The following is a 12,597-nucleotide window of genomic DNA, read 5'->3' on the forward strand; positions in this document are numbered from 1 at the left end:
AAAATAAAAAATGGATGGATTGGTGGCTAGTACATACCTGGCTTTTGGCATGTAGCTTTTGTTTGGTTGTACATAATATAAGTCTATGACACATCCAGCTATCCTTGTAATACTGTTCTAAACTGTTTTTAAGGGGTTTCTATCAATTTCTAACCTTCTTTTATTAACCAGACACTCTCTTTTCTTCCAAGTAGGGGGTGACTGATTGACTTCCATTGTATTAAATTGTGTTCAAGCACCTGAATAATTCGAGCATGCTCGCTCATTACTGCTAGTGGCCAGTGTGAACATTGCAGGGTTGTGTATATTTTTTTTAAATACAGAAAGTAACATGGAAAAAAGGAAAAAATGAAAGAAAAATTCTTAAAATGATGTTTAATATAAAAACACAATTTAAACAATAGCTCATTTTCTGATGACACATTCCCATTTAGTATTTATATGTACAAGAGGTGCTGTTCTCACGTCTGGAGAATGAGACCCTGTCTCCATCCGCCTAGATTCCAAAGATGTCCTATTGGTGCAAGTCCCAGCTCTCAAGAATGAGGCCCAGTCTCCATCTGCCGATTTGCCATAGATGTCTGACAGCTGCAGGTACCACCTCTGGAGAATGAGGCTCTGTCTCCGTCTGCTGATATGTCATAGATGTCCTATAGGTATGAGTGCCACTTCTTGAGAATAATGACCTGTCTTCTTACACCGATTTGCCATAGATATCCTATTGTTGTGGGTCCCACCTCTTGAGAATGAGGCCCTGTCTCCTGGTGATTTGCTATAGATGTCCTATAGGGGTAGGTGCCACCTCTTGAGAATGAGGCCCTGTCTCCATTCGCTGATTTGCCATAGATGTCCTATGCTATAGCGGTGAGTCCCACCTCTAGACAATGAGGCCCTGTCTCTATCTGCTGATATACCACAGATGTCATACAGCTGTGGATACCACTTCTGAAGAATGAGGACCTGTCTCCTTACGCCAATTTGACATAGATGTCCTATAGGTGTGGGTGCCACCTTTTGAGAATGGTGCCCTGTCTCCTGGTGATTTGCTATAGATGTCCTATAGGTGTGAGTCCCACCTCTCGAGAATGAGGCCCTGTCTCCATCTGCTGATATACCACATATGTCATACAGGTGTGGGTGCCACCTCTTAAGAATAAGGACCTGTTTTCTTATGCAGATTTGCCATAGATGTCATATAGGTGTGGGTCCCACCTCTCGAGAATGATGATACCACACTGGTAATCTCCAACCTGCGGCTCTCCCACTGTTGCAAACTCCCATCATGATCTGATAGCTTTATGATGGGAGTAGAAGTTATGCAATAGCTGGAGACCCTCAACCTCGGGAGCATTAGATGCCTCTGGCAGACCTCTAGGCCATCACAGAAATTGATCTGCACCGGAATTTGGGTTCCAATGGACTGACAGAGGGTGCCTTCTTCTCTTAGACTCCTAAGCTCACTATTGAACATGGATCGGGGAAGCCACCCCATACCGACAGTGAGAAGTGAACAGGGAAGATCCATTAAAAGATCCATGCATTATTGGAAATGTATTAGGATGTGAAATTGCATCGCTAAGCAGGGAAGCGGTTAAATATCAATTCCCCAATGTAATTTCATTATGTATGATTCGCCAGCAGAATACAGACTGCCATAAAACAGCCTCATACTCTGCATGTGAATACCTGCGTACCGGTTGTGTAGCGTCAGCCCCCCCCCCATGGGCTGCTACTAAAGGGCCCTTTGGTGGAGAGTTATCAAAATTTGCCAAAGGGATAATCAGAGGAGCCCCCCCCTCCGAGCCAATCAGGACAATGCTTTTATTTTTTTACGGGCCAATGAGAAATGAAAGCCGGAACCTTAATGGTTGCTATGGAGAAATCCAGCGCTCATGCCTTGCCCCTTACAACCATCACTCTGTGACACAGCGACCACCAAATGTGGCATGACTTCCCAGCGAGCGCTAAGGGCAACGCTGCCCATTAAAATTGTCTGAAAAAATTGCAGAACTTTTGTGATAATCACTAGAGGGCGCCATGACATTTTGCACTAAGAGGCTCATATGGCCGCACCTGGCGTCAGCAATAAAGCTAATGGCGGATTTAAGCTACTGCCCTTCTGTGCTGCAGAGACAGAAGTGTCCTAAAGAAGCCGCTCTGCTGCAAGTCCCTGTAGAAACGAATGCCCTTTTATAAGATGGCCGAATATACTTCACAGTCACATAACAGGAATCATGCCCTTCTCTAATATGGCGGAAGGATGCTGTGACCTAGGTACGCCCTCTTGTAATATTGCCGAATGGTCAGTTCAGCGACGTAATGCCCTTTACTGACGTCAACGTGTAAAGACTATATGCAAATCACAAGTCGCAGTGCATTATGGGCGAAGCGATTGCTGAACAAAATGAAACGTTTTCAATGGGTCTTTATTAGCCGAGTGAGGAGACAGAGAGTGACGGTTTGTAACGTTGGTGACCGAGGTGTCACGTGACCGCAGCCCGCGCTCATTGTGATGCTATCGTACAGTGGTGAGGGCAAAATGGGCGTCCTCGCCCTGAGGTCGATGAAGAGTGCGGGACGGGCGGCGGCTGCTGGGAGTGGTGTGGGGGTATTGTCAGTGAGGTCAATCCTTACCTGTTCCTCCTCCGGGAGAAACAGACATGATGAATGGAGGAGGCTGAGTGTGTGATTACACCGAACTCCGACACCGCCCTGAACCGACAACTCGGGGCGTGTGACATTCTGAGCCCAAGCCTGCTGGCAATCATATCAGTGTGTAAAAGAGCAGAGGAAGGGGGTGTTGTCATGGTTACTGTCTCACAGACTGTGGGGTTAGTGTAATAGAAATGCCTCCTGTGAATGGATATTACAGGGACTGTGCCTCAGACCTGCTGTGTGGTGTATGCTTTCCTCCTGGATCATGTGACCAGATAATGGGGATTGTGCTTTCCTCCTGGATCATGTGACCAGATAATGGGGATTGTGCTTTCCTCCTGGATCATGTGACCAAATAATAAAGAGGGAGATCCCATTAGGCAGACAGCTGGCCGGTTAGCTCAGTTGGTTAGAGCGTGGTGCTAATAACGCCAAGGTCGCGGGTTCGATCCCCGTACGGGCCATTGGTTTTCTGTTTTCTTTTAAAGGGGTTATCCAGGTTCAAAGCTGAAACCAGAAATACCCCAATTTTCAGGCCCCCTGATATGAGCATTGGAGCATTTTATACTCCGATCCTCTCGCTTGCCCTGTATATTTTTTTACACTGCTAGACAGAGGCTTCTGCCTTGCAATCTTTCCGGCAACGTCACTGCTCTAATGGGCGGGCTTTAGCCGTTTTACAAGCTGGCCCATTAGTGGTACTATTATGTCATGGTTCAAGAAGGGGTTAATCTTGTGGTCCAACATTTCTTGAAAAAGTTTACTGTCCCTCTCACAGTTCTGGTAAAGTCAAAAAAGCTGAGCAACCATTTCAGCCATTCCTACGTGGCACGAAATTCTCTCCTGGACTTTCAGCGTCACAGCGGTCTGCCGTTACACCACATGATCGGTGACGTGCCAACCAGCTGGACACTGCACATACTAGAAAGGCGGACCAAGTTGTCCCCTGCCAGTGTCCAAAACATTACCTTTGTTAAAATGACCATCTTGCCACTTTTACTGTCTGCCTGACTACCATGTTTTGCCTGTCGACCATCATGTTCCTTACGATGACTGCACCTGCTGCTGTCATCATGCCACGGCCACCTTTATGGAACCTCTGCCATCTGCCTGCCAACATGTATCATATAACATCTGCTGCTGTTTTTGCCACCCACCACCACAACAGCAACCACTCCGTGGTGATGGTCCCCTACTGCCACCACTATTAACACTTTGCATCTGTCTCTACTACTGCTGCCATCACCCATAAAAAGCTGATCTACTGTCATGCCAGGTTGCTACCGCTGCTACTCATGTTGCAGCCACATACCGCTAATACCTTACCTAGCCTTAATCCACTCTAATTATGCTTATTTTTCTTCAGAGCTGCACTCACTATTCTGCTATTGGAGTCACTGTGTACATACATTACTTATCCTGTACTGATTCTGAGTTACATCCTGTATTATACTCCAGAGCTGCACTCACTTTCCTGCTGGTGCAGTCAGTTTAGAGAAAGCTCATCCATTGCTTTATTATAACTGCACATGTGCTGCTTTTCCTAATTAGAGCCGCGCATGCCCAGTCTGCCCCTGCCACACTCCCCGCTCCGACTTGTCTCTACAAGCGGCTTATTCCTGTCAGAGTTCAGAGCGGGAAGAAAAGTAAGAGCGCGTGTCGGGGATCAGGCCTAGCAGCTAGTGATGAGCAAGCAACAAAGTATTCAGGTGTTCGGCCCCAGAAAATTGCTATATTCATGTGCTCAGCCAAGCATCTAAATATAATAGACATCAACCAGGAACCTCTTGCTAAGAAGAGAGTGGCTGGTTCATAATAAAAGGTTAAAAACTGATGGATAATCTATTAAAATGGTTTGGAAACAGCAATACAAAGATAGCTGGATGCATCTTTGACTCTTATTATGTACAATATACAATAGACCACAACACAAAGGCTGTATACCAAAAGCCAGATATGTGCAAGCCATCAGTCTAGCCATGAAACAAACAACAGGCGTAATCAGCATACCTTACAATAGCAGCTTTATGCACTATGGGACATCCACAACCAGCTCTCATCTGGTTAACAACCAGCAAACTTCAAAGCCACTTTGCAACTGTTGGATGGCTTGGGTGGACCTGCACACCTAGATCAATATCATTAGGGTGACAAAAAGTTTTCTGATGTCCTAACATAATATTCAATAACCTTTCTACACAGTTTTATCATGTAATAACTCATTTTCATAAACATGGGCTTATGGGAAATACATGCCAATGAGCCAAATCTGCCTTGTTTTTCAGCTGTCATAAGACTTTGAAAACCAATAGATGGCGCTATGGAGTTCTGAACAGCGCTCTCTATTGGTTTTACAGTCTTATGACAAGTCTAATATTCTTTTCAAAAGACTATGAAACCAATAGAGGGCGCTGTTCATAACTCAATAGCGCCCTCTATTGGTTTCATAGTCTTCTGACAAGAATATTAGACTTGTCATAAGACTGTAAAACCATTAGAGGGCGCTGTTCATAACTCCATAGCGCCCTCTATTGTTTTTTTTTTAGTCTTATGACAGCTTAAAGGGATTCTGTCACCTCTCATAACAGAAATTCAGATTTGAAACCAGTCATGCTCCACAGCTTACCTTGAATCGGCTGTGCTGTTCTATATTGTAATCCGTCCAGTAGTTTTGCAGAAAAACGACTTTTATAATTATGCAAATTAACCCTGAAAGTGCCCAGAGGGGCGTTATGTTCCCCTTTGTGTGCCCAGTAATGCCCCTCTTACAGTGCCCAAAACGCCTTCCTCCAGAATCCCTAACCGCCCACAGCGTCTCATCCCTCTCCTCCCCCTCCCTGACGGCCGAGCGAAGTCTCGTGCAGACGCAGTACCCACTGAGGGCTGCGCCAGTGCGATTTGCTGGAGACTGAGGGCAGGAGCTTCATCGTCGTCACTGGACATGCGCTGAACCCAGTGACGTCCGATTTTTTATTTACATTTGGTCACTAGGACCATAGGTGTCCCTGGGTTAACACGTGTTACTAATAAAATTTAAAATTTAACATTTATTTCATGTCAATAAAAATAAATAAAAAAATAGAACTCTGTAGTTAAAAATATCAGCGTTTGCCTGCTTTGTATATATAAATGATTATAATGGGTCTATTCTTTTGTAAACCACTAGAGGGCACCCTTCACTAATATATGTTAAATTCTCTGTCTAATTCTTATGATGTAGTCTATGCTCACTGGATGCGCTCTGTTATTCCCACAGAGCGCTGACTGCTCACTGTGACGTGCCTTGTGGAATACATTACTTCTACAAATATATCCATTAGACCCCTATCATTGTTAGGCTCACGCTGGCTAAAAACACACTAAACACACTTGCTGCCCCCCGACATGTTTCGCCAAGCACTTGGTGTCTTCAGGGGTTTGGGCAGTGAGGTGTGTGTTGGGGGCGGAGCCAGGCTTATGAAACCTCCCTGTGCGTGTCACAGTTCTATTTGCCAATGTGTATCTCTGTTACTATGCACCAGGGCGTCTGGCCAATCACTGTGTATCTACCACTTAGGGTTCGATAGTAGCTCCTCCTCAGAGCTCTTTGGCCAATGGGGATTCATCTGCGCCGATGGTATTGCGCTTTGACTTAGTGCCGATTCCTGGTATTGTTGACTTCTGCGCATGTCTGGACACTTCGTTTCTGGTGTCCTGTCTGTCATATATGCGCGCACGTCTCTGCTCTTCATGACATAATTGGCTATGCGACTCTCATCTATTGCGCATGCCGTCTGACTTAGTTCTTCATCCTAATCGTGCGGTATACTGCGCCTGCTCAGAGTAACAGAGCAGGTATCCCAGACCTTCACAGCTCATGCGCTTGGACTCTGCTTTAATCCCTTTTTCTTCTAATTCCACACAGATATATCTAACATATATTAGTGAAGGGTGCCCTCTAGTGGTTTACAAAAGAATAGACCCATTATAATCATTTATATATACAAAGCAGGCAAACGCTGATATTTTTAACTACAGAGTTCTATATTTTTTTTTTTTATTGACATGAAATAAATGTTACATTTTAAATTATATTAGTAACACGTGTTAACCCAGGGACACCTATGGTCCTAGTGACCAAATGTAAATAAAAAATTGGACGTCACTGGGCTCGGCGCATGTCCAGTGACGAGGATGAAGCTCCTGCCCTCAGTCTCCAGCAAATCGCACTGGCGCAGCCCTCAGTGGGTACTGCGTCTGCGCGAGACTTCGCTCGGCCGTCAGGGAGGGGGAGGAGAGGGATGAGATGCTGTGGGCGGTTAGGGATTCTGGAGGAAGGCGTTTTGGGCACTGTAAGAGGGGTGTTACTGGGCACACAAAGGGGAACATAACGCCCCTCTGGGCACCTTCAGGGTTAATTTGCATAATTATAAAAGTCGTTTTTCTGCAAAACTACTGGACGGATTACAATATAGAACAGCACAGCTGATTCAAGGTAAGCTGTGGAGCATGACTGGTTTCAAATCTGAATTTCTGTTATGAGAGGTGACAGAATCCCTTTAAAAACAAGGCAGATTCTGCTCATTTGCATGTCTTTCCCATAAGCCCATGTTTATGCAAATGAGTTTTTACATGAAAAACTGTAAAGAAAGGTTATTGAATATTATGTTAGGACAATCGGAAAACTTCTTGTCGCCCTAATGATATTGATCTAGGTGTGCAGGTCCACTCAAGCCATTCAACAAATGCAAAACAACTGAGAAGTTTACTGGTACTTAATTGGATTAGAGTTGGTTTGAGTATATCATATTGTTAAATGCAGCTGTTGTATAGTATCTCATAGATAGATTAATGGCTTGTAAATACCAGGTTTTTGGCATGCAGTGTATGTGTGGGTGTCTATTGTGTTTCACTTCAAATAGCCCAAGGCTAGTAGATTCCCATTTCTGTTCTGATTTAAAATGTACTATTTATTTCATTCTTATTATAAAAGGTATAAAATGGGAAGAAAAATTGTTAAAAATGGAGTGCGGCTGGGCTCTGCGGCTAGGGATGATGTAAACTCATTTGTTAGTGAGTAGTGAGATGCTTTACTGACAGACAATTACCTCTATATACACTCATCTAAAGAATTATTAGGAACACCTGTTCTATTTCTCATTAATGCAATTATCTAGTCAACCAATCACATGGCAGTTGCTTCAATGCATTTAGGGTTGTGGTCCTGGTCAAGACAATCTCCTGAACTCCAAACTGAATGTCAGAATGGGAAAGAAAGGTGATTTAAGCAATTTTGAGCGTGGCATGGTTGTTGGTGCCAGACGGGCCGGTCTGAGTATTTCACAATCTGCTCAGTTACTGGGATTTTCACGCACAACCATTTCTAGGGTTTACAAAGAATGGTGTGAAAAGGGAAAAACATCCAGTATGCGGCAGTCCTGTGGGCGTAAATGCCTTGTGGATGCTAGAGGTCAGAGGAGAATGGGCCGACTGATTCAAGCTGATAGAAGAGCAACGTTGACTGAAATAACCACTTGTTACAACCGAGGTATGCAGCAAAGCATTTGTGAAGCCACAACACGCACAACCTTGAGGCGGATGGGCTACAACAGCAGAAGACCCCACCGGGTACCACTCATCTCCACTACAAATAGGAAGGCTACAATTTGCACGAGCTCACCAAAATTGGACTGTTGAAGACTGGAAAAATGTTGCCTGGTCTGATGAGTCTCGAATTCTGTTGTCCGAATTTGGTGTAAACAGAATGAGAACATGTATCCATCCTCTGATGGCTACTTCCAGCAGGATAATGCACCATGTCACAAAGCTCGAATCATTTCAAATTGGTTTCTTGAACATGACAATGAGTTCACTGTACTAAAATGGCCCCCACAGTCACCAGATCTCAACCCAATAGAGCATCTTTGGGATGTGGTGGAACAAGAGCTTTGTGCCCTGGATGTGCATCCCTCAAATCTCCATCAACTGCAAGATGCTATCCTATCAATATGGGCCAACATTTCTAAAGAATGCTATCAGCACCTTGTGGAATCAATGCCACGTAGAATTAAGGCCGTTCTGAAGGCAAAAGGGGGTCCAACACCGTATTAGTATGGTGTTCCTAATAATTCTTTAGGTGAGTGTATATCTCTATCAGTATCTAGGGAGTAGATGTTTGTTCAGCTCTCAGCTTTCTGACTATTTGTCCTGTAAATATTGAGATCTTTAATCTATATCCCTATATATTATAATTAGAGGAGCGCTATTGTCTGGTATTGCTTGCCTGTCCCTATATTCACTGGTATTTGCCTATAATAGATTCATCCTGCCGCTTGTGTCCGCAGTGCACTGAGACACGGTCACTAAGTCACAGCCACACTTAACCTAAAACCTAAGTTGCAGCTCCCCCGACATGTTTCACCACTACTGTGGCGTCTTCAGGGGAAATCGAGCTACTATCAACACGAGCGCCATTTGAATCAATGTTTATAACTACTATAGGCGGGTCTTTTCTCTTCTGATCTCCAATGAGCGAACAGCGCTCGTCTGACAGTGATGCAGTCTGGCCAATAGTCCTCAGTCTAGGCTGGTTCGTCGATCATACGTGTCACCAATACCTTTGAAGCATATACGCCTGCGCAAGCACTTTTAACTTTGTGTCAACATATTGGCAGCTCTGCGCATGTCCTGCAGGCCTGGTCTCTCCATCTGCACTTACCTCCCGATTCATCTCCGAGAGTCTAAGTGGGAGCGCATGCGTTAGAACTTAGAGGAAAGCTTGTTCACTGAAAAAGTCCCACAGCGCATGCCCTCCGACTCAGTTTCCAGCTCAAACATCAGAGTGAGGGCGCATGCGCGAGAACTTAGGAGAGGATTTTTAAGCATTTTCTACAGCGCATGTCTTCTAACTTTCTCTGCTATTCAAAGGTATCGCTGTATTACATTGTGTTCAAGCACCCGACACCCGAATTATTCGGCCGAGCACTCGGATCTGCTGAGCATAGCGATGCTCGAGCTGAACAGGTATTTGGCCGAGCATGCTCGCTCATCACTGCTAGTGGCCAGTGTAACCATTGCAGGGTTATGTACATTTTTTTTTATATAGATAGTAACATGGAAAGAATGAAAAAAATTAAGAAAAATTCTTAAAATGATGTTTAATATAAAAACATAATTTAAACAATAGCTCATTTTCTGATGACACATTCCCTTTAAATAGGTATTCCCATTTAGACATTTATATCTACAAGAGGTGCTGTTCTCACGTCTGGAGAATGAGACCCTGTCTCCATCCGCCTACATTCCATAGATGTCCTATTGGTGCGAGTCCCAGCTCTCAAGAATGAGGCCCAGTCTCCATCTGCTGATTTGCCATAGATGTCTGACAGCTGCAGGTACCACCTCTGGTGAATGAGGCTCTGTCTCCGTCTGCTGATATGTCATAGATGTCCTAAAGGTATAGGTGCCACTTCTTGAGAATAACGACCTGTCTTCTATGGTTCAGTTGACTCATTGTTGTCCGTTTGTTGCAGCCGTAATACAGACGCTAAAATGCTCCAATAGTTCGGCTATGTGAAAGCAGAGAGGTTTTCATGTTTTATTTAAATATGGCTTAAAAATAAGCAAGATAAAAGGCACAATTAAAAAACAAACAAACCAAAATCAATGTAAAGAACCATAAGAAGGCAAATAGCGCGTGCACACAACCGCCATTTTCTGACCCATTCATTTCTATGGGGCTGAATTTTTGCAACTGTTCTGCAAATTACAGAGCAAGTCCTATTCTTGTTTATAAAGTTCCAGCAGAATTGACCCTTTAAAACGTAACTTTTACTAATTTAATCAAATAAAATATTACCACCTTTGTGATTCACCAGCGAAACAAACGATATAAAAATATAAACACTGTTTACACGGAGTAGCCAACCAGTGATCTGGTTATAGAGGTATGGTGTACATAGGGCAGTATACGGGGGAGTGTACAGATGTCTAACCTGTCCCTACTCTCACCCTGAATCACTACTCAGCCCAGGGACGTCCCCTGATGGTGGAGACTCCCTGTCCTCGTTCCTGGACTGACTGCCCTGCATATACCCTTCTCTCAACAAGCGATACCTGGCTGTCCCGTATAGATAACGGACATTAGCTGTGTCACAGTTAATCGATACCTGTGCAAATCACAGGCCACATAGATGAAAAACTGAGACAAATATAAAGGTGCAGAGGAAAGGATAAATCCTACAACACCGTTAAGAGAAGCCTAAAAGGAATGTTTTGATGACAATATATTCCCAGGCTATTTCTCATCAGTACCCCGACGCGTTTCCCCTATTGCTAGGTTCATCAGGGGGTCAGAAGACAGTCATGGGTAAACCGTTACATAGAAAGATAATTAAGATATACTCATGATACGTATGGAGGACATAGGATCGGATACGCAGATGCTGATATGTGTATGGGACCAAGCGGACCATTAGATACATCCCACCTGTAAATGGAAGTTAGAGATATATCAGAATAAGCCCTCATGCAAGGTTACTAATATTTCAACCCAATAGGGGTCACTTACTTATAGTCCTGGACAGCCAGCTTGGTCAAAAGCCCATTTAGATGAGGCCATATTATCCAAAGACTGTAAAAACATATAGGGTAAAATTCTGTTTCATGCCAAAGTCCAGATAAGTCAATCAAAAACAGACCACATGGTCCCCACTTACATTTCTCTAGCGTTCCGATGACTTCCTATGCCTCCAGATGGATATACATACCGAACTACCTACCTCCCTAAATATCCCCTCCTCAGCTGATTTGAATCTGGTGCTTTCAGAACGCCAAATGCGCCACTTCCGGTTCCCTGAGGTCTCTGCTTACATCACTTCCGGTGTATGGACCGCATGTGTGCCGCACTTCCGCCCTATGGAACGCAGCCGAACGTCACATCCGGTTCCAGGATCTTGCCGGCTAATAATCCGTTTTGGCCAGCAATAGGCCGCGCCTCCTCCATCGAATGGACTGCCAACAACAATAACATCCGGTCCTGTGGAACGCATGGCCATATCTCATCAGGTACCATGTTCAAAAAGCACTCCATCTGTACTATCAGTTAACTAGACAGATGGAGGCTTTTCCGGTGATGAAGTTAATATAATATATATTGTAAGGTACACTATATAGATACAACATATCATCAGTGCGTTGCGGTCTCATATACATAGAAGGCGGCAGTACTATCAGGGGGTAACCTATAGAGATAAGTGGCTAATATTAAGCTGAATCAGCGCAGAAGGCATTGGATTGATTATATGCTGAGGATAATGGAGCATATAGGGGGGAGGTCGGTATGAGCCATAACTTGATAGGAAAAAGAGATGTTGCACAATATTTTACTTGCGGTGCATGCCCTAGATAAAGGGCAGCACTAAGCGTATATTTGATGAATAACGCTTAAATTTTAATCTTAGGATACTAAAGGTATCCTAATCATTTTATCCTGATTTATACATTCACCGAGTAGGCTTATCCGTGTTCAGGGAGAGCACGCTGAGCACATATTCCATCTAACCTGTTCATAAGAAGCATGAGAAGGTAAGTCTTTCATTAATGCCAAGGGGTGCCTGGGATTTAAAGCGATGGATCCAGACGCACTCTTTTTGAAGAATTTTGCGATCCCAGTCGCCACCCCTTGGGGATGGGGGGATAGCCTCCAGTATAGAGAAACTGAGACAATTGGGATTGCCGCCGTGGATATCATTGATATGTGATGCGACCGGGGTGATGTTTTTCTTGGCCACATCATTCACATGCTGACATATCCGCCGTCTGACTTCCCTAACTGTTTTTCCTATATAATCAATAGGACATGGACACTGGCATATATATACCACTCCTTTGCTCTTACAATTAAAGAAGTCCCTGATTTTATATGTCTGACCGGTGACTGAGCATTTAATAGATTTTGCAGTA

General features: G+C 44.1%; 2 non-coding genes across 2 annotated transcripts; both read left to right on the forward strand.

Annotated features, from left to right (window-relative positions):
* The first annotated feature begins 2,611 nt into the window (after window positions 1-2,611).
* On the forward strand, window positions 2,612-2,747 carry LOC120987451. The gene has a single exon (XR_005776050.1). It is a non-coding gene; the product is annotated as a U8 small nucleolar RNA (small nucleolar RNA).
* A 298-nt stretch (window positions 2,748-3,045) lies between these two features.
* TRNAI-AAU lies at window positions 3,046-3,119 on the forward strand. The gene has a single exon. It is a non-coding gene; the product is annotated as a tRNA-Ile (tRNA).
* The last annotated feature ends 9,478 nt before the right edge of the window (window positions 3,120-12,597 follow it).

Source organism: Bufo bufo, chromosome 1, assembly GCF_905171765.1.
Source record: "Bufo bufo chromosome 1, aBufBuf1.1, whole genome shotgun sequence".
In the NCBI taxonomy this organism is placed as follows: Eukaryota; Metazoa; Chordata; class Amphibia; order Anura; family Bufonidae; genus Bufo; species Bufo bufo.